The sequence below is a fragment of the Schistocerca cancellata genome, chromosome 11 (assembly GCF_023864275.1).
Source record: "Schistocerca cancellata isolate TAMUIC-IGC-003103 chromosome 11, iqSchCanc2.1, whole genome shotgun sequence".
Classification (NCBI taxonomy): domain Eukaryota; kingdom Metazoa; phylum Arthropoda; class Insecta; order Orthoptera; family Acrididae; genus Schistocerca; species Schistocerca cancellata.
In genome coordinates this window covers 170,569,344-170,592,787 of record NC_064636.1, presented here as the reverse complement: position 1 = coordinate 170,592,787, position 23,444 = coordinate 170,569,344, and the positions used below count along the sequence as shown (strand labels likewise).

At 40.4% G+C, this 23,444-nt stretch overlaps 1 long non-coding RNA gene and 1 other non-coding gene across 2 annotated transcripts in view; both read right to left on the bottom strand.

Annotated features, from left to right (window-relative positions):
* Positions 1–1,983: 1,983 nt before the first annotated feature.
* Positions 1,984–2,056, bottom strand: Trnas-cga (transfer RNA serine (anticodon CGA)). Its single transcript has one exon. It is a non-coding gene; the product is annotated as a tRNA-Ser (tRNA).
* A 9,928-nt stretch (positions 2,057–11,984) lies between these two features.
* LOC126108768 (uncharacterized) overlaps positions 11,985–23,444 on the bottom strand; it is a 48,359-nt gene continuing 36,899 nt past the window's right edge. Inside the window, exons 2-3 of the long non-coding RNA XR_007523626.1 lie at positions 23,033–23,189; positions 11,985–12,521 (exon numbers count right to left, since the gene is read on the bottom strand). This is a non-coding gene — a long non-coding RNA (uncharacterized LOC126108768). The remainder of the gene's footprint in view (positions 12,522–23,032; positions 23,190–23,444) is intronic.

Below are 23,444 nucleotides of genomic sequence, written 5' to 3'. Positions count from 1 at the left end.
GGCTTTGCTCCAAACTGTTTGCTTATTTCGGAAGTCAAATCTTGAAGAAACAAACTGGTGTTTGCAAATAGCCAAGGAAACTGCCGGAGTAGAAGGAAGAATCTGCTTATTTAAGAACATCGATGAATGAAAACCGCCTCCTTGGTCTTGCACTTATGCATATTCATTACCAGGTTCCTGTAGACGTAGAAAAAGTAATTACAAGATTTTCAAAAAGTGGGCGTAAAAGGAGATTAGAATTTAATATTTAAGAGCAGTATTGTGAATATATATATTTAATATTAAATTTAATTTTATTTATACTTTTGCATTTTTATTTTATTCTTTTTTTTTTTTTTACACGAAGAAAGAAAGAAATTTCTTATTGCTAGTATTTACATCCATGAGAAAAAACCAACTTACTATGAGCATAAAATGACGTATTTAACAATATAAGATGATTTCCTGAACACAGTCAAATACCCTATTATAACTTTTCGCAGTCGTATCGTTATTGCTGCGTATAAACACATGCGCGAATTCGATGGCAACATTCTGTCAAATGAAAGCAATTGGTGAACTAATTTCGAAGATTTAAGAATGGAAACAAATGAACATTAGCATTTTTGTAGATTATTTTACATTAGAAGACAAACAAAGAGTTTTTCAAGTGCACGTCTCGTCTTTGAAGAATATGTTTTAGGTAATGCAGTAATTTATTTCATTAAATACACTTAAAATACATATCGATACACAATTAAACTAAAAACAGAATATTATATATATATATATATATATATATATATATATATATATATATATATATATATATATATATATATACATATGTGTGTGTGTCTGTGTGCGTGTGCGCGCGTGCGTATAGAGTATTAATGATTTTATTTGGAATTAATTTTTTGGAAGGCAGGTACCAAAGTATTTGCCCCCCCCCCCCCTGACCGAGATCCTGGATCCGCCCCTGCCTTAGATGCGTTACTTCAAATATTGTGGTCATGTGTTAAAGTCTGTTTGCTGTCGACACCTATAGGGGTCATAGGCGTCATTCAAATGTTCGTGATTTGTTAATAATGTAACAAAAAATACAATTCAAACAAGCAACAAATCCACTGCATTCAGGAAAGATTTGGATTCCAAAGCGCAGATTCTTAAGAAGGAAAAAAAGGAAAAAGGAAACTGGATTCACTTGAAATTATATTTATTTGAAATGCACATTTTTGAGACTGATTGTGATAGAGGTCGTCAATTTAGTAACATGTTTGCTGCTGGTATGATAGAATTAGCAGTCAACATTTGTCATAGACGCCCGAATGCGTAGAAATTAGTAAGCGAAACACACCCTACGTGGTGGCTTCTCTCGTGTCCCCCATCACTTCAATTGCGGTGCTATTAAAACAAATTTATCACAACAAAGTCTTTCGCAAAAAATTGCTTTACAACGCAATAAGAAATAAGTCGACTCAACACAAAAGAAAACCTCGTTTTCTGAGTACTCGTGAAAAAAAGTCCTGACCCTTCACGTCATAAAAAGAAACCATGCAATGTCAAACGAAATAAAAGAAGTTGTCTTTGATAATCGGAATTTCCCCGACATTGCCGCGTTTTTGCTACTTATGGGAAATTATACAGCAGTTCAAGCAGGATCCAGGTTTCTGTGGGCAGGTTGTACACTCGTATGGTGTATCAGTGCGCTTGCCTTGTTGCGAGCACTTCTTCCCGTTTTTGCACAACGTGTGTTTGTTTGTGATGTTTCTTGCTCACATTTCGTGGAACGTCCATTGGTGGAAGGAAGCCCTTTATAATGTTCATTCTGTAATCGTACAACGTCATTTTATTTCCGAGTATTTGTTGTACAGATATAGGGAATTGAAAACTAGCATGTCAATGACATGAAAGAATAGTTTTTTCGGCAAGCGGATAGCCTTTCGTTCACATAAATAATACGATTACATCTGATCTTGAAACTTCCTGGCAGATTAAAACTGTGTGCCCGACCGAGACTCGAACTCGGGACTTTGCCTTTCGCGGGCAAGTGCTCTACCAACTGAGCTACCGAGCACTTGCCCGCGAAAGGCAAAGTCCCGAGTTCGAGTCTCGGTCGGGCACACAGTTTTAATCTGCCAGGAAGTTTCATATCAGCACACACTCCGCTGCAGAGTGAAAATCTCATTCTGGAAACATCCCCCAGGCTGTGGCAAAGCCATGTCTCCGCTATATCCTTTCTTTCAGGAGTGCTAGTTCTGCACGGTTGGCAGGAGAGCTTCTGTAAAGTTTGGAAGGTAGGAGACGAGGTACCGGCAGAAGTAAAGCTGTGAGTACCGGACCTGAGTCGTGCTTCGGTAGCTCAGTTGGTAGAGCACTTGCCCGCGAAAGGCAAAGGTTCCGAGTTCGAGTCTCGGTCGGGCACACAGTTTTAATCTGCCAGGAAGTTTCATATCAGCGCACACTCCGCTGCAGAGTGAAAATCTCATTCTGGAGACATCTGATCTTGTTTGTCAGTCCCAGACCATTGTACCTAATATTAGGCAAAAGTTTCGTGACTTTTTGCTGGCGCGCATTCGCCACTTGCTCCATAACATTTAGACGTTCTGTGGAATTGTAGGAAACCTCTCGTCGATCCTTCCATTTTCCAATCATTAGAATACCGCGCCATTGTCTCTCCTGTCCCAAGTTTTGTCGATACAACGTCTTCGGGGGTATATTTCCTACTTAATTTCAGAGTACCTTTGGAAAGTGTTTTTAGGTTCAACAGAGTTGTAGCTAAATGGAAACTGTTATAATAATTATCCAAGTAAATGTGAAGACCAGCCCGCAGCTTTTTCGCCATCAAATGCAAAACGACCTTTTCAAAGTGACCTTTCCCCCCATGTCTCCACTACTTCCCGTGTACACGGCGAACTTATTTATGAAATCGTCTGGATTGTTGAGCATGTAAATCTTAATGTCATATTTATTACGTTTGCTTTTTATGTATTGTCTAAATGACAATCGTCCCCTCCAAAGAATCATTGATTCATCCATTGATAAATCTCTTCCCGTGTAATACGCTTGAGACATTCTCGTGTTAAAATAATCCAATATAGGTAGTATCTTATGTAAACGATCGTCTGGTTTCGGGTTTCCTGGAAGTGGGTTATTTGCAAAATGCAGGGATCATAATATGATAAATAGACCACGGATTCTTAGGTCGTAAAAAGGTGTTTTAGACACCTAAAATAGGCTCCTTCAGTAGTTCATTTAGGCTATATAAAACGTAAAATAGGCTCTAATAAAAATGATGCAGAGAAAATAAAAATAAATTAAAATACACAGTGTTGACAGTATGAACATCTTAGTTGTCATTAAAACAAGGAGAATGAATATTTACTCAGTTACAGAGCACAGCAATCTACAACATTAATGTTGAACATAACTCCAAATATTTTTGAGTTCCTGCAAGATAAAGATCTCCGTACAAAAGGTATGGCAATGGTTTAGTTAATACATTCGTAGTTTCACATATTCTGACCACAGTTGGCTTCACAATAAATAACCAAAATCTTTTCTAGGTTTTCTAGTGAAAAACTGTGGTGCTTGTCAATACTGATTTGTTTTCGCTGGGAAAACTGAACGATGACCTGTTTTTTTTTTTTTTCGCCTTTTACTGCGGTGCATGGGAGCGGTAGGGGAAGTACCGTACTCACTGCTGGACATATGGATGGCCGCCACTTCTGAACAAGCGAATGGAATCTACCGGTGCTTCAGATGAAAACATCTCACTACTGGCAAATTATTTTTCGAACCGGAAAATTCACGTATAATACCTTTCACGAAACAAAGTAGTTTGATAGGACTGTCTGTAGACAGCAGCGAGAAAATGCGCGAAGGGCAGCTATAGAAGGCGTCTACGATTAACATGGTGATTTTTTAATCCGTGCTCAGCTTAAAGCCTATGAAACCGTTTCTTTGCGAAAATACACAGCTGGCCAGAATCCTACGATCGAAATATTTTCAAATATAACATTTAGTACTCCCACGTTCGATTCTAATGGGTAACTCAAATCTTTGACCAGTTCCCATTCGCTCACCGAAGTTGAGTACTTGGATGGATGACCATTCAACCGTACCGAGTGCTTTTGGTAGTAAGGCAAGCAAAGGAATTGTAAACAATCCTTAACGATCTTCGCCTTCGACGAGACGTAAAGCCCTAAGTTCACTTCCTTTCTATAATCTTTGAAAACACAAGAACTCTATGTCAGATTAACGAAATAGGTACTTTTTAGGATTTTGATGCCGAAATTGGCAAAATTAGGCGTCAACGTCGAAATACGCAATTTTAGGTCCTATAGAACTAACAGTATTCAGTTTAGTCATGAAACGCGTAAGTACCAATTATATGCAAATTGGAGCTTAAGAAAAAAAAAACAGGTTTTGACCTAAAGATCTGATCTATTTTTTACACATGAATAACAGAACACCTATTAAGAGTATTTGGTATTAAGAGGAATGGCGACATAAAAAAATAAGAGACCGAAGTGTTAGGCAAATACGAAGCATGAGCGCGTATCAACTAGCCACCATGCTGCACGCTGGGCAGAAAATATTTTTTTCCATCTGTCATATAGCGTGGAAATACTTGGAGCCACTGTCTTATATGATGAAATAGGCACTTTTTAGGATATTAAAGCCGAAATAGGCTTTTTTAGGTCCTATAGAATTAACGCTATTAAGTGTAAATAGTCATGAAACGCATAAGTAGAAATTTTTATGCAAATAGGAACTCAGGAACAAAATAGGTTTTTACCTAAAATCCGCGGTCTAGTCATAAATCACTGGGCCAGAATGCACTTCTTATTTCTTTTGTGAAGCCGAAATTTTTTATGGAAAGGCTGTGAGCTGTTCTTTCCTGTTTTTCGTTCATCGCCACCGTGGTAAATTGGTATAACTGATCCACTCGTAAAATATTTTCCTTATTATTGCATTTAGATTACACGACTTCATTAACTTATACCTCTTCCTGCTATTACAAATTTCGGCCCTTGTATGGCTCCTATATTATATTCCCATATACTACTTTCACGAGGCGGTATGCATACAAGGCATATGGTGTGTTGTATCTTTTGCATCAACATTCGAAGTGAGTTGCGATAGGTGCCTATTTACATTTGTTGCCACATCTGACCAACTCTAAGAATGTATGCATGAAATTGTGTAAATGACGCTCCAACTTTATACCAAGGATAAAGTGGAGGTTTTATCTGGAGATGACTGAAATAGTTGCATATCAGTCTGACTTGATTTGCGGTATTGTGATAAGGTATAATTTTATATAATAAGCCGAAATCTTCTGTTCATATAATTATTTGACAGAAAATGTGTTTTGAGACAAAAATCCATCTGCTCATGGAGACTGTAGTAAAAATGTTAGTTTTGAGATGAGCTGTTTTACATAATTTGTAGGGCAACGGATTTCGGAAAGGATGCGAAAACTCTTATGTACAGGAAAACACAAACTGTTAAGAGAATTACTTTTGCATTGATTGACATTAGTTCAAATGATCACCACCCAATAACTATAAAAGCGTAGCGGCAGAATGTACAGGAAAGCCTGATCGCGGACACCCAAATATCGATATCCTTAGCTGAAATAATTCCGTGTATTACTCCATATTTCTTCCCCTTTCAGAAAAAAATATACTACTACAACGAGCAGAAATAAATTTGGTTTATATGTGACGAGAACTAAGACACCAGCCAGTGGAACCATGATAGGATTCTTCAGAGTAGTGGGTAGACACTATTCTCAGTGTGTATCATGTAACCAAGTTTTATTGGTGGTAATTTTCACCACGTATATCCATTAAAATTTACTGATCCTTCAAATTAGGCACATATTGTGTGTGAAAGAATAGCAAACCCAATGATTAGTTACTGAACATACGTTCTGCATCTCTTAATGCACATAATTCTAATACGAAGGCTGCCCAGAGAGTAACAGTAATTCATCTAGACATTTACATTCTTATTGTCAGTACTTTTCTAACTTGGGTTACACTTCACCTATACCTGTGTAAAGTTCCACATGTGACATTGTGAAATTTGTGTTTGTTTTTTGTTTCAAGTAGGTAATCTGCCTTCTACCTCAAACACAATTCCAAATACCTTTCTGGTTGTAATTTTATTTTGTAAAGTGCATATGATGATAGGAGGATAGAATGATCTTTCTTTTTTCATGCCTTACCAACAATTTTGAACTGGATTACTGTGTCTTCTCATTACTTTTATTTTTATCAAAGTGTATCATTGTTGCATTCAAAAATCAAGTAGTCTACAATGAACCATCTCTCTATTCAACAGTAAAATAAAAGTTTCGAATAGGCATATGTTACATTGCCACTATATCACAGCTTGTACGATAGACTATAGCTGATGCAAAGTAGTCAGATGAGGTCCCTTTTTTTGACCGTTGAGACTGACGACATTGTTTTTACTTATTTTTGCAAATTGGGAAGTTCTATCTGCAAACTTATTTTTAAAATATTATGAGCAATATTGGATTTTCTTCTTTCAGAGTGGAATGGCAGGAGAACTGAGCCGTGGTGGCTCGAACACCAGTAGTTTCTCCGGTTTAAGTGCGTTCGACTTCCCAGTACACAGGTTTGTCTCTGGGCTTGGGCCGGCTCGAGATATAACGGAGGGCCGACCGCGAGTGAAAGGGTCACAACGCCTTGAGGACGATACGCAGTGGTGCACGAGTCGTCAGTCGGTTGGCCGACAGAAGCGAAGACGGCGCACCAGAGGTCGGACGGCAGTCGACACGTGGTGAACTGGAGTCAGCAGGAGTTGGCCGGCACGCCCGATCCTCGAGCAACCTCGTGAGCTGTGGATGTGCCCACTTCCTCGGAGGGACACGCTGTAATGCTCTTGCGAAGCGAGGGCCTGCCATCTTCGCAAAATCGCCCCAGCATCAAGACACCCATTTAAGTTCGTTAATTACTAAGAGTGCTTAATTGTCATTGTATTCACTCTCAATATAGTAAGGCGTTGCAAGATGTGTGATGTTTGTTCGGTTTCACTGGAGGCCTCTTACTAAGTGTGTGCTCTGCTTCCGCACAATTTTGATGTATTTACTGGTGTGTGTCAAAGTTTTAGTGTGTCGGTTCTCATGAGCCAGTTTATTTCCCACTCTGGGTTTGTTTTGCGTACTCGTTCAATTAACAGAATCACTTGTTAGTAAAACGAGTTGTTATTTAACCTTGATCTTACAGTGTTATTTACTGGTTAGGGTTGAGCGAAGTTCTTCGGCCCCTGCTGGGTGCTGTCTGTGTTTCAGTGAGCTGAGGGAGCGGCAACCGCAGTGCAGTTTCCCTTTAGTTTGCAAGTTTGGCTAACGGGAGGTGGACTTCGCCTGAGCTCGTGTCTTCCGCTTTGGTAGCGTTTGCTCGATTCACATTTTGGTGCACTAATCGGCATGGCGTGGCGCGAACAGGACCACACTTTGAAATTAAGTATTACTTCTCTCAGTCGGTTCCACCATTCGTGGTTAAACTTCAGCCTCGCAAACTGTGGCCTTGTTTCTGTAATTACACATTTATTACTGGTGTAACGTTTTATGTCCAAAAAAGGATCCATCTCATATGTTCAAGTATTTGTGTTAAAATTGAGCCTGCATGTCTATTTTTTTTTAAATGTAAACTTAAAATTTGAAATTGAAAAGTTTTCAAATAACAGTTTTGTTAAAGTTATGGTCATATTTTGCCTAAATGGCAATACTTAGTGTTTGCCCGAAAATTTTTTAACCTGCTTATAAATTTATATAATGAGTTTTTACATGTTCCCTGAGTGGCGGTTTCCAGTGTTTGGGCTAGTCATTTATTAATGTATTTATGATTCTATGTAATGAATTCTTTTTAACTAATCTTGCCTGAATGGTATCTGTTAAACCTTGTGACATAGTTTTCGTGATTGTTAATAAACCCACTGGAATTGTGATGTTCACTTTATTTGGTCAGCCCTTCCACCCCCTTTTAGATTAAACAAGCAGGTATTCATTAGAACCGTTCCAAGAACATCTTGTAAAGTGACAGTGAATGTACGTGTTACCTGATATATGGTAATGGATCTTTAACTGCTGCATTACAGCTGTGTGGCAAACGTAAGATCTGAGAATGTGCACCAGCTTTCTTTAGTTAAATGTGAGCTAATTATACAGTGCTAGATGATAAGCACATAAGGTGGTTTACATTGTAATTAAACACAGAAATTATTGCCCCATGTGGACTACAGACACAGAAGTCAAGTCAGATTGAAATCAGAGCTGAAAATTCTAATAATTCAGTAGTAATCTGTGTATGGTACAACTTATGCTGGTTCGACCTAGTATCACGTAGGTGAGTCTGAAATACAGGGTGAGTCAAAACGGACTTTATAACTTTGGAATGATGTAGAAATTTATTAACTTACAGAATTTGTGGACGTCATTTTGTAGCAACCATACTGACGTTCTACATGAAGGTGTAAAATGTCATTCTGATTTGATGTGACTATGATTTGTGATGCGGCTAACATCCCTATGCGAATCGATTTCTTCCCGCATTCACTGCAGCACATTGGGCATAATTTGTGCAGTGGCAGCATAGATTATATTTTTCAGGCCTGCTAAACTGTTTGGTAGAGGAAGAAGTTACACATGTTGTTCCACACCAGAGAAAGAAATTCGGTGGTGTCAAGTCAGGAGAGTGAAGTGCCCATGTGATTGGCCCTTCGCAGCCAATCCACCGACCCAGGAAGAGATTATCGAGGAAATCTCGAACCTCCATGAGGAAATGAAGTGCTGCACAGTCTTGCTGAAAATTAACACAAATAAAACAAAAGTATTGGCAATAGGAGGAAATAAGGAAATAAAAATTGTGCTGAATGGAGAAACACTAGAACAGGTGCAAAATTTTAAGTATCTTGGAAGCAGGATAGACACCGACATGACATGATGGACGGTACAACATACAGCAGCCTTAAGAAGGAAGCAATGGATCGCAGCAAATGGAGAGGCAAAGGACCTGCTAATATAGCAGATGACTGATGATGATGACAGTCTTGCTGGTAGCGAACCGTCCCATCGTGGGAGCATTAATCAGTCTCGATGCAGAGTTCTTTTCATGAAACCAAAATACACAGCGATCACCTCCACACCATTGAAAGAAGCAGTTTTAACTGTACACTACACTGGCACTCCTGGTGTTTGAATGGGATACTGATTTACCATATGAATCAAACTTGAGGTGGTTTTCTACAGAATGACACATCTACCGCATCTGTATGTTGTCTCAATACATTTCAAAGTTGTATAGTCCATTTTGACTCGCACTGTACTTTTCACTGTTGACATAATAGTGTGGTTGGCCTTACCAGCAATGAAGTGACTTTTTTTTCAGTTTTGCAAAGTTTACTGCAGATATATGATTGAGACATTTTTCCTCAGGGAGAGGTTGTCTCTTGACACTCAAATTAGTTTACCTTTGATTCAGTTTTATATATCTAAAAACAAAGATGATGTAACTTACCAAACTAAAGCGTTGGTATGTCGATAGAAACACAAACACACACACACAAAAAATTCAAGCTTTCGCAACCCACGGTTGCTTCATCAGGAAAGAGGGAAGGATGAAAGGATGTGGGTTTTAAGGGAGGGGGGAAAAAGGACAGGTATACACGCACACGCACATGCGCGCACACACACACATATCCGTCTGCACATATATAGACAAGCAGACATATGTAAAGGCAAAGAGTTTGGGCAGAGAGGCGGAAGTACAGAGGCAGAGATGTTGTTGAATGACTGGTGAGGTATGAGCGGTGGCAACTTGAAATTAGCAGAGGTTGAGGCCTGGTGGGTAACGGGAAGAGAGGATATATTGAAGGGCAAGTTCCCATCTCCAGAGTTCTGATAGGTCGGTGTTAGTGGGAAGTATCCAGATAACCCGGACGTTGTAACATTGTGCCAAGATGTGCTGACCATGCACCAAGGCATGTTTAGCCACAGGGTGATCCTCATTACCAACAAACACTGTCTGCCTGTGTCCATTCATGCGAATGACTTGCCCCCTTCTTGCAGCGGTGTACCATAGGTCCCTAGAAGAGCGTAGCGTTCCAAAGGATTGGAATAGGGCACAAGTCATCCCCGCTATCATGAAGGGACGTCGAACAGATGTGCAGAACTATAGACCTATATCTCTAATGTCGATCAGTTGTAGAATTTTGGAACACGTATTATGTTCGAGTACAATCACTTTTCTGGAGACTAGAAATCTACTCTGTACGAATCAGGATGGGTTTCGAAAAAGGCGGTCGTGTGAAACCCAGCTCACGCTATTCGTCCACAAGACTCAGAGGGCCATAGACACAGGTTCCCAGGTAGATGCCGTGTTTCTTGACATCCGCAAGGCGTTCGATACAGTTCCCCACAGTCGTTTAATGAACAATTTAAGAGCATATGGACTATCAGACCAATTGTGTGATTGGAGTGAAGAGTTCCTAGATAACAGAACGCAGCATTCTCAATGCAAAGAGGTCTTCCGAAGTAAGAGTTATTTCAAGTGTGCCGCAGGGGGTGTGTCGTAGGGCCGTTGCTATTCACAATATACATAAATGACCTGGTGGATGACATTGGAAGTTCACTGAGGCTTTTTGAGGAAGATGCTGTGGTGTATCGAGAGATTGTAACAATGGAAAATTGTACTGAAATGCAGGAGGATCTGTAGCGAACTGACGCATGGTGCAGGGAATGGCAATTTAATGTCAATGTAGACAAGTGTAATCTGCTGCGAATACATAGAAAGATATATATCTTATCATTTAGCTACAAAATAGCAGGTCAGCAACTGGAAGCAGTTGTTTGTTGTGGTCTTCAGTTCTGAGACTGGTTTGATGCAGCTCTCCATGCTACTCTATCCTGTGCAAGCTTCTTCATCTCCCAGTACCTACTGCAACCTACATCCTTCTGAATCTGCTTAGTGTATTCATCTCTTGGTCTCCCCCTACGATTTTTACCCTCCCCGCTGCCCTCCAATATTAAATTGGTGATCCCTTGATGCCTCAGAACATGTCCTACCAACCGATCCCTTCTTCTGGTCAAGTTGTGCCACAAACTTCTCTTCTCCCCAATCCTATTCAATACTTCCTCATTAGTTATGTGATCTACCCATCTAATCTTCAGCATTCTTCTGTAGCACCACATTTCGAAAGCTTCTATTCTCTTCTTGTCCAAACTATTTACCGTCTATGTTTCGCTTCCATACATGGTTACACTCCATACAAATACTTCCATAAATTATCTGGGAGTACACATTAGGAGTGATTTAAAATGGAATGATCATATAAAGTTGATTGTCGGTAAAGCAGATACCAGACAGATTCATTGGAAGAATCCTAAGGAAATGCAATCCGAAAACGAAGGAAGTAGGTTACAGTAGGCTTGTTTGCCCACTGCTTGAATACTGCTCAGCAGTGTGGGATCCGTACCAGATAGGGTTGATAGAAGAGATAGAGAAGATCCAATGGAGAGCAGCGGGCTTCGTTACAGGATGATTTAGTAATCGTGAAAGCGTTACGGAGATGATAGATAAACTCCGGTGGAAGAGTCTGGAGGAGAGACGCTCAGTAGCACGGTACAGGCTTTTGTCGAATTTTCGTGAACATACTTTCACCGAGGAGTCAAGCAGTATATTGCTCCCTCCTACGTATATCTCGCGAAGAGTCCACGAGGATAAAATCAGAGAGACTAGACCCCACACAGAGGCATACCGACAATCCTTCTTTCTACGAACAATACGAGACTGGAATAGAAGGGAGAACCGATACAGGTACTCAAAGTAACCTCCGCCACACCACGTCAGGTGGCTTGCGGAGTATGGATGTAGATGTAGATGGACAGCTTGATTCAGTTTTGCTGCAGTGGTACTAGAGTGGTTATACATACTGTTTAATGATAAGTAAAAATGAGTGATTGTAGGTCAGTTTAATGCATTCTTTATTTAAAATAAGACAAGTAGACACAGTTAAATTATTTCAATTTTATTGCACAAAGCTTTGTTGATCAATTAGCTCTGTGAGAGTATGTCTATAGACTGCTGTTTGCAGCACTGCCCGCGTAGGTCCAGTGTGGTGTTCCTCCTCTAGTCATCCCTGGTCTCCCCGACAGCCCCTGCCACGAGAAGCGCTGTTGCCACCCCTGTGTGGCCACAGCACACCGCATAATGCAACGGCGTCCACCCGACCACACAAATGGCGTCAGTGTCGGCAGAGGACGGCACTGGCTGCTGCTCCACAGCTGTGTATCCATTCGCTTTGGCCCAGTGCAGAAGTCCATGGCGTCCACCTCGCCAGCTTCGCCGCCTCCGTCGGCTGCTGCACAGTGCAGGTCGGTCGTCTCGTTCGCACCCCTTGCCCACAGACGTGCTCCAGCTGTCAGCAGTGTCCACAGCTCCTGCACTGCCCCTTCTTCAGCTGCCTAGACAAGCCTCCTGCCTCTCTCCTCACCAGAAAGTCTCCTGCGCAAAACAGAACATTTCTCAGGATTTACGACACACATACCGAGGAAATTACAATACGTGAAACAATTGACTGCACACCTATTCAGGAACAAGCCCACTATATCCCCCTTTCCACAATAAAGTGGGCCACAGACATACTATGGTAGCACCTTATCAAGTCTTCATCGACTTTCCAACAAAAATTTCTTTTAGTAGTTTCTGAAGAAACTCAGTTGTCAAGTTTTCTCACAATTCTTTCTCAAAGTGCAGAGCCTTTGATCTCATGATGTTACCGCTAACCAGTTGTTTATTGCCACTGAATTATATGTTTCACCTATTGCTGGTTCTCTGTATCCAGGAAATCCTCCCAAACCTACAAAAGGTAACACAGAACAAATCCCATTTCTCGGTACTTAAATACGAGTACATTATCCTGACAAAATGCAAAAATGTTTCGTTCACTAACTGGCAGATTTTGTAACAATGTGTCACCAGGCTCATATTTGGGAAGACAATGCTTCAAATATGCAACCAGCCATCCAATTTACGGCTTGCTGTGATTTTCCTGAATACCTCCAAGGCTAGTGCAGGAATGGTTCCCTCGAAGGGGCAGTCGACTTTCTTCCCCATCCTTGAAAAATTCAAAGCTAGTGCTTTACCTCTAATTAACTTGAATCTTCATTCTTTCTTTTTCCTTCCTTCCTCTCCCCATACATACTATTCCAACTTTTGTGTGTGTGTGTGTGTGTGTGTGTGTAAGAGAGAGTGCAGGCACACATGCACATAGTCAAACTGAACCCTGCAACAGTGTGCACCTCTCTCCAAATGCTCACTTACAAACACTCTCTCTCTCTCTCTCTCTCTCTCTCTCTCTCTCTCTCTCTCTCTCACACACACACACACACACACACACACACACACACACACACACACACACACACACACACACACACACACACCCTTCTTGTGGCTGCCACATGTGTAATGTACCGAAAAATCGTAAAACCTGTGAGACAAAACTTCATGTTTCATGCACTGTGCTATATTGTGATCCGAAGTCTTCCTGAAAGAAAACATTGAGTTTCTGAACACACACTACTTCACATTGCTGATTTATGTACCGAAAAATGAATAGTACCACTTGTGTTTTCAACCTCAGAACCATCACCCTACCCATTTTCTCTATTGCAAACTGTGTGTTGCACTTGCCATTTCTGTACAAACTACTTTACTTTTCCTATTCTGACAGAGCTATTACAACAGATAAATCTTAAGTTCATCATCCAGAAACTCCATACGTGTTTGATGCACATGGAATGCTAACACTGTTCCAACTAATAGTAATTACATGCAGGAAATCGAAAAATTTACATACACAAACGTTTCATACAATCAAAAAGCTTATCATTCTGAAAATTTGTGGAATAGTAATAATGATACTTCATTTTAAAACACAGATAGCACTGACTGAGCAGAAACTCGAGTTACATCATGATAGGGTTGTGTGTGAATCAAATGCTTGTGTGTGGAACCTGATACTCAGCTATGGAGCAAGAATGCCACGTCATGTGCACACATTTGAGTGTGTGTGTATCTATATAGATTAGTGTTTAACATATGATCAACAATGAGGTTGTTAGAGATAGAGCAGAAGCTTGGATTAGGGAAGAATGGAGAAGGAAAGCAGTATCCCACTTTTGAAGGAACAAACCTGGCGTTTGCCTAAGTCACTTAGGGAAATCACAAAAAACCTAAATCAGGATGGTGGGTTTGAACCATCAACCTCCCAAATTTGAGTCCACTGTGATAGTCACTGCACTTTCCCCCTCCATTCTACAATAAGTTATTTACTAGTTAGTGGTAATATTCATACCAATGAATAGGAAAAATAGTTATACTAGTACATGCTAATTGCAGTTGTTTGCAGTGCTATATATATTTAACGATGTCTCTTACAGGGTTAAGTAACAGTTGTTTGGCTCCACACCAGTCCCTTTGGAGGAACCCCCTTCTCCTTCCCAACTTACTTTCAGCACGTTGACGTATGTGAAAGTCTACATTCTGTGTGCTGGGACATTCGTAATAGTGCTTCTGTACCTCAGTGGTTTTTGCTAGTATAAGGCAATCATAATAAGTGCAGTTACACACTTGGTAAAGACCTGGAGAGATGGGAAGATTTCAGCTGAATTTCATCATGGTCAGACACATGACTGAAAATCAGATACCGAATTTTAAGTCATATCCAGGAACAGATGTTGACTCAGATCACAATTTAGGGATGATGGGTACAACAAAGCTTAAGAGAATTGCCATGAAGAATCAGTGTGTAAATAAGAGGAATACTCAAGGAAAGGAAGGAAGAATGATTTGGGTTTTACATCTCATTCACATCAATGTGATTAGAGAAGGAGCAAAAGCTTAGAATGTTTCGAGGGTGGGAAAAATGTATCTGCCATGACGTTTTAAAAGCACTATCCACCATTTGCCGAAGCTATTTACATACATCACAGAAAACCAAAATGTGTATGTCAGGTTGCGAATTTGAATCGTCATTCTACAAAATGCGAATTTAGTGTTCTAACCACTGTGCCACATTACTCAGTTAAATATACTGAAGTGCTGAGGAATGACAATGTGTGTTGAAGTTCACCGAGACTTTGGGTAATGTGATAATGAATACCATACTAGAAAGTTCAGTTGAACAGGAGTAAACTTGTTCACAATGGCAATCACAAATATTAGACAAATATAGGTACAGGGAAAGTAACCGCAAAAATCGGAATAGAAAGGAACATGGCAGTAAAAAAAAATCACGAAGGAATGAAATGAATAGAAAGAATATGAAAATCAAGTAAAATGGTTGCAGGGTACATTAGAAGAAAATCTAAAAAGAAATAGTCACCTGACTGGTTCAGTACACACACAATTCAAAACAATCTTTGGTGAAATTAAATTAAGGATTTCAACATTACAAATGCAGAAGGAATTCTACCGTGATACACATGTGAGTGGGAAGAGTGTATTGAAGGCCTCTATATGGGAGAGAAACTGTTTGATGGAGGAAGAAATGAAATCGATTTGGAAAACATAAGGGATTCACTACTGGACTTAGAGTATTAGAAAACTTTGGAAACACTGTGAACCAAGGCAGAATGGCTAGAAAGCATTCATTTGGAGTTTTTAAAATTTTTCAGGATACTTGGCAACCCAATGACTATTCAAGTTGGTGTGTTGATTCTACAGGACGAGAAATGTAAGAAATGTACCAGAAACTTCAGAAGAGAGCAACAGCTCGTGTATCCCAGCTGGTGACAAGAGTAATACACCCAACAGTGGAAAAAAGAAATTGTGGGTCTGTTGGAGGATGGTAAGTGTGGATTCAGGAAAGCAAATTCTGATGCTGCTATTGGTAATCAAGACTTCAGAAGACTCAAGACTTGGTAAAAGAAGTTGTCTACTTGGAAAAAGTTTTCGACAAGATAAAATGGTGAAAGATATTCGAAAATATCAGATCAAGAGAAACAAGATACAGGCAAGGACATGTAATGTACAATATGTACAATATGTACAAGAATCAATAGGGGGCAAATAAAGGGATGCTATCATTCTCTCCAATTTTCAACTGCATATCTAAGAGTTGATGGTGAAAATAAATAAAAGTTTCAGGAAGAGGATTAAAGTTGAGGCTGAAGATTGATAGGATTTACTGATTACATTGCTATCCACAATGAAAATTTCCAGGGCTGCTGAATGGCATTAACAGTCAAATGAGCACTGAATTTTGATTTATAGACAAAAGAATGACTAAGATAATAATGAGTAACGAAAATAATATCAGCGATATGCTAAATATTAGAATTAGGGATTAAAAAGTAGACGAAACAAAAGAATTCTGCTACCTTAAAAGCAAAATTATGAAGTAATAAGGTGATTGTAAGAAATCAACTAGCACACGCAAGGAAGTTTACTGATATCAAATACTGGCTTTAATTTGAGGATGAAATAACTCTGAACGTATGTTTGGAGTACAAGGTTTCATAAAGTGAATTATGGACTGTCAAAGCTGGAAATGAAGAGAATCAAAGCATTTGAGAAGTAGTGCGACAGAAGGATGGTGAAAACTAAATTGGATGATAAACCAAGAAGGAAGGATGTTGTCCAGGTGATCGCCGATGAAAGGAACATATGGAAATAATTGAGAAGAAGGTAGTGGATAACAGGGCTCGTGTTAAAACATAAGGAACTGACTTCTGTGGTAGTAGAGGGAACTGTAGAGGGTGACAGCTAAACAAGGATCTAAAGGAGGTGGGCATAGAAGAGGAAGTTGTTGAGTGCCTTATCAATCCAGTCACATCTGCACCCTCCCCTCCCACCAGCCTACAAGAACAAAAGGAAAGTCAGTCAGGGAACTCAGCAACTGAATGTATTGTTGAAACTACCACATACGTCATCTACTGAGGGTAAGGATTTAGCTTTTCTTGGGTGTGGTTACCAGTGATATCAGCACTTCCACCCTATTGTGGTGGAGATGAGGTGCTCCACATCCTGAGGATGCGTGGGAGAACAGGTTTTCTACACAGACATCTATTTGGCTTTTGAACAGAATATTTTTTGTTAGTAGCAGAACTTTAATGCTAAACTCCTGGATTATTCTCCTCTCTCATTACTCTCACACAACTCTGTCCTTATCCATTCCCCCCACTACAGCATTCTACTCGTTTTACATACATATGCTCACAGGCCGTCATAATTTTTTGCATGTGACAGTGACTCTCATACTTCATTTATTGTTGCCATTGATTTCCCACACCATCCTAACCACAGATAACTTTCTATGATGATACCACTCTCTGGTTCTGTACATATCGCTATGTATTCATATGATTTCATATTGCTGAATATCTTCCCATTTCATATTGCTGACTGTTGCTACATGTAGATTGAACCATTACATTTCCTTTTACAGATACCATACCACATTTAATGGTTTTTTCTTTGTGTGTGTGTGTGTGTGTGTGTGTGTGTGTGTGTGTGTGTGTGTGTGTGTGTGCGTGCGTGCGTGTGTGCGTGTGTGCGTGTGTGTGTAGCACCACATGAAATTTTTGCAATGTTAACTTGATATAACATGAATCTTTATGTGAACATGAAGATGTGAGTGGGAAGATTTGTGATAAATGAGTGTAACAATAAGCTGATGGACAAGTAATACCCAACACTTTGTGAACCATGAGGTAATGAAGAAGAGGATAGTCAGTAATATGAAAAAGATCTGATGCGTCTCATTAATAGCATTTTCAGGACATGCAAATACATCTAACTGTTACTGTTAACATCAAAAGCTTAAAACCCGAATACCTGCGTCGTTTGATAGAGTATATAAAACAAGTATGTGGCAGGCATAATGCAGAAAAATACCTTTATGTGTAATGTGTCAAGAATTTCTTTGCAAGGAAATGTAGAGCTCTAGCAGTATCCTTTTTGGTTCAGCCATGGTATCTACATTGAGTAATAGGAAATCAGGCTGAATGGTTTACAGTACAGGTAGTAAGTAAATTACAAATGGACTAAGAGGTGTAGACAATATTACAGTAATGAGAGGTTTTTCAGAATGTTAGAAGCATATAAGGTGTTCCGTAAATATTTAAGTCTACTTAAAAATGAACGATAATTTGTAAGTTTTATTTATTACTCGACTGGTGCGAGATATCGTGCAACTGTAACAGGGTGTATACGGGGACAAGGAAAAAAAATTCCCGGATTATTCCCGGATTTCTCCCGGATATCCCGTTTAAAAAAATATGCTTTTTCCCGGGCGAAAATACACCTTTTCCGTGCTAAATGACAGTATGTTTTCCGTAGATTTTCCCTCGCAACTGTAAAACTTATCAATCCTTGGAATGGTTAATGTTTTATACAATCGCGTAGATCTTCCCGGAAAAAAAGAAAAGACGGGGCAGAGAAGTTTTGGAAAGACCTTTGTTTTGCAGCAACATATACGCTGCATATTTTCGTATTACGAAAGTATAAATTCGAATTGCACCAAACACAACGCGTTAGTTTCCGGAGCGTTGAAACCGAGGATGATATGTCCTTTTGTAAGCGAGTCATATCTCAAGCCACGAAATCCCGCCAGACGACGACAGCAGCTATTCAGAGCATAAGACACGTGTTTTAGTCAGCCAATAGCACCATCACTTGTTACATAGCGCGAACACACAAGAGGAAAAGTTAACGGTTTACATTAATGTACACAGTACCGTATATCTACAAGAAAAGCTAAGCTTTCACATATAATATTGGTCTCTAAGATTAACACGCTACAACAGAAGCTAAGCTTTCACATGTAATATTGATCTTTTTTGCGTGGGTTATACTTTAAGATACATCAGACAAATATGCCAGTAAATTTAAAATTATGACATAAATGTCTTGCGGCTCGAAATTTTTGTAAGTGGCTGGTCCTCAAACTGTTGAGTTTCGAACGCTCTGTGATTTAGATATCCATCCCTGTTTCTCACACGTAACATAATTCATCTTGGGTAAAAAGAAATTTACTTTGAAAGTAACGCTTTTCTAACCACCGTTCGCAATATTACCCGGAGACTGTTAGAAATAGGTTCGATTTACCAGTTGCCAGAGAGCGCCAGAAAACAGACATTATTGTGCGTGTGCAACTGCAGTGGTGTAGGAAGCCAGCATGTTCGTGTGTATAAAGCACTGAGAGTGCTTAGATTACACCATCAAAGAAACAGGGCATCAGACGATACTCCAAAGAGCATCGGAATTTTGTAAACCATACTAAAATGCATAATTCAGCTTGAAGTGCAAATTGGCTTTATCCAGATTCACGATGAAGCAGGTCCCATCTGATATTAAGCTTTTCAGTGTGGTTTTTGGGATTCAAATTTTCTTGGAGTACCAGTACTATGCGATCTCATTTTTGGTTCTTTATTATGGCATAATGCCATACATGGCAAAAGATGATAACGTGCACTTGAAATTCAGCGAACAGTTGGAACTAGCCAATACTGTAGAATGAAACACTTCGTTTCAAATAAAATGATCGCCTCAGCGGAAAGATTAATCAAGCCAAATTTCTTTAGCAAACTTGCAAAAATATTGTTCTGCAAGGCGATTAATGCTTGACTGCTACTAACTTGGAAATAAAATAATAATATATTTTTGCCCTCCGTAATCATGTGAATGTATTTTAATTCACTTGATAGCTCACGGCCACAGAAATCCGTTTTGTTTTCATGTGACGTGGGAGCTGTAAACGAAGAGAAGCAGCGAAATCACGTAACGTAAACATGGGTCACGTGCAGGTTAACCCCCTCCCCACTACAACTCAAACAGCCAAACTACAAGTAGCGCCGTAGCGGGGAGCGGGAGAAGGTACTGCTTATACGCGAGTCAAATGCGCATGCGCAACACACCGCTGGTAATTGGTCAAACGAACCTAATGTGAACAGTTGCGACGTCATGCTCATAGCAAGCAGTTCATTGTTACGAAGAATTACAGTCTGCGCCCTACGGCCTTTTTCATATTTTTGCTATTTGCAGACGCTTGTGCGTGCACGGGGTTTCGTTGTGTTGCAAATTGCACATTTCCTTTGCCACTAAAGTTTTTTTCCCTCTCGTTTATATTTTATTGCTGCAGTATCATTCTCCAGTAGCAGGATACAATAACGATCTTTGCTAGAAAATCAATTCTGCAGTCAAAATTACAAAAATTTAACCGAAAGCTAAAACAATGAAAAATTCCCGGAATTCCGAAAAATTCCCGGGTTTTTCCCGGTTTTCTCCCGGATGAAAAAATTCCCGGGTTTTTCCCGGATTTCCCGGGTCGTATACACCCTGTGTAAGTTGGTGTGTAACAAAGGGAAGCTGGATGTGAACATCTCTTTGTTACTGAAGTTATCATGGAATATCAACAGCAAGAGTGAAAATAGGGAAGGGTAGTAACTGTACCATAGAAGCAAATAATGTGTGGTGTTCACTGGACACTTTTTAGTAAAGCCATAGAGAACCCTACGCAAGACAGGCTGACATATTTGATGCCTGTTCATCAAGAATGAAGATAAAGTATGTTGACAACTACATCCCTTCTCTGCGCATCACAGAAGGCAGTGTAGCCAAGTACTGTGTGTATTATGGCCAAAAATGGTGCAGAAGGAAAATAGACAAGATGACTCAGCATTGTGGAGGACCATTATGAGCTGCCATGAGGACTGGTTGTCATCCTATGGTTGCACGGTGTATGAGGAGCAGGCAACCACACACTGGAGCACAGGTGTCTACGTCACCTTGTTTTCTTGCCATCTTCCATGTAAGTTCTGACAGAGAACCTTCCCTGTACTTCTTGGAGGCAAGCAAAGAATGTGTTTGTTAAATTTGCTAGTATATCGCATAACGGTACTAAGAAAGTAAAAGACAACTAGGCAACACACAAAGCTATAGTACTGGTATAGCAACTGTGGTTACTCTGTCTGCTTTGATACACCTGAAGGTTTCCACAGATCAATATTTACTGCATGGCAACATCAGAATTGGGAAATTGTAAATATTTTGTTGCCCTCCATGCACCATGCTGCAACATGGCACATTGTTCCATACGTCAGTTGTGAGCGACACACCTATCTTCATCTAATCTTCCCTTTACGCTGTAAGAAGCCCTTTATACATCGCATTACTAGCAGCAGCAACAACAACAGGGACACTAAGCAACTTTAAACACTATAGGCTTACAGCAAACTGCAGTGTGCATCCAATCGAATCTGGTCACTAGCCACCCTTGGCTGCAAACTACAGGCACCACTCTGTCCAATTATGTGGGCAGCGATGCCCCTGTGTCATCTGTGCAGACATTTGATACAAAAATCTATGTAAGAACTTCTTGTACACATTCAATTTAAAACAAATTGTCACCGCAAATAAGGATGCATTGACTAAAAGCCACAACAGTTGACAGCAGTACTGTTTATATGTATGATTAAGCTCTAATGGGAAGGTACTCAAAGCAATTGTAAGTTGCAAGGATTGATCCAGAAGTGAGAGTCCCTTTATTTTTGTAAGTAGACAACATTGTTTATTCTCTCAGAAATTTATAATGTTGGAAAGCAGAATATAATCGCCATCATTTTATATGCATTTTTGTAGATTGTGCTTTAATTCCTGTGTGCCCATGTCACAGAACTCTGCTGCCAACCCACTGAGAAAGTGTGTCACCCCTTCTTTGACTTCATCGTTGCTCCGGGGGTGCTGGCCCCCAAGTGTTCCTTTAACTTGGGGAATGAATGACAATCACTTGGCCCAGTGGGTGGGGCACGAAGTCCAACCGAAGTTTTTCAGAAGCTCCTGGGTTTGGTGGGAGACTTGAGGTTGGGCGTTATCATGAAGTGGCATTACACCTTCTGTGAGTTGTCGTTTGGTGGTTCTGGATAGCTCGCCTGATTATCCATAGTGTTTCACAATAACTGAATTGATTGTTGTTCCAAATTCCATGAAATTGATCACCAGTATCTCTTTAAAAAAACAAACTCCACCTGAACAGGCCAGAAAGGCCCAACGGTACCTACCTGCCGCCGTGTCATCCTCAGCTCCCAGGTGTCACTGGACGCATATATGGAGGGGCATGTGGTCAGCACACCACTCTCCTTGCGACTGGTGATCCTCAGTGACGCCATTTTTCTTTCGTTTTGGGAGTGAAATTGAAGACTCTCATTTCGTCTCCTGAAGCATTGGAGTCCAACAATCCTTCCGTATCTTCATGAGACATTTGAAAACACTAGCGAGCACAGTGAAGGCTTTTCCCTTGTGTTCTGATTTCAGTATACACAGTACCCATCGAGCGAAATACCTGCGATACCGCAATTTTTCCTTCAAAGCTCTTTCAACTGTACCATAAGAGCTCCCAGGAATCCGAGAAAAATGTTCACAGACGGTGATCGTCCTATTTTGAAGCACCTCAGATTGGACAATCTCGATAACCGCCTCCAAAACTGAAGGTGTTCTACTCTGTTCTTGATGGTGGACCGAGTGGCACTGAACTATCTTCACCATTTTCAGACATGCCAATGAACACAGACTTGTCGCGATACACTAGGGTCAACTGACGAATATCCATGCGTGGAGTGTCTTTCGTGTGCAAAAACCAAATTACATAACGAATCACACACTCAGTGGGATCAACAATGGGCACCTCCATCGCGGACGACTGCTGAACCAAATACTGGGCAGTGCAACAAGTGTGTTTGGGCGGAATTTACAGTGGGGGAAACAGCCACGTACAGCGATGTTGACAGACTTCGCCTAGCACCCTCACGTGGCTGGAGCTCTTTCGGAACTTTACTTTTGGATCAACCCTCGTACCTGCACACGGCTTCTGCAGCTATTAATGAATATAAATTTGACAGTACAAGCTTCATTAAGGAGACCCAGAGGGAAGCATGACAATGTACTGAGTGTCGTACACTATAGAGCATATTCGTACTTAGAGCTGGGAAATGAGCAGTATGTCTCGTGCTTACCTGGTTTCTGCTGATGGCCCAGCAAGCTTTCAGCTCTTCAACCACGTCTTCTGGCCACACACACACACTGCGTCAGACCAGCCCTGTACGGCCATCACTTGGTGGGTGCCCACGTCCACGGCTGCGCTCTCCTGAACTGGTTCCACTGCAGGTGATTCTGAAACACGGCATCACTGAGTAGCCCACTGCCCTTTCTGAGAATCTGCGAACACTACGGGCACTTCACTTCACTAGTGTCGTTCACTGCACCACCACGGTACCTTCGCTGTATCAAATTGATGTCACCAGCAAAGAGCAGCAAATTCTTAACAATAAAATTTTAAAGAATTTTCTTTATGTTCCATCTACACAACAAGCCCTATGGGGGAAAACATCAATTTCTCAATTTCATTCGTCAGTGCAATGTTCCTTG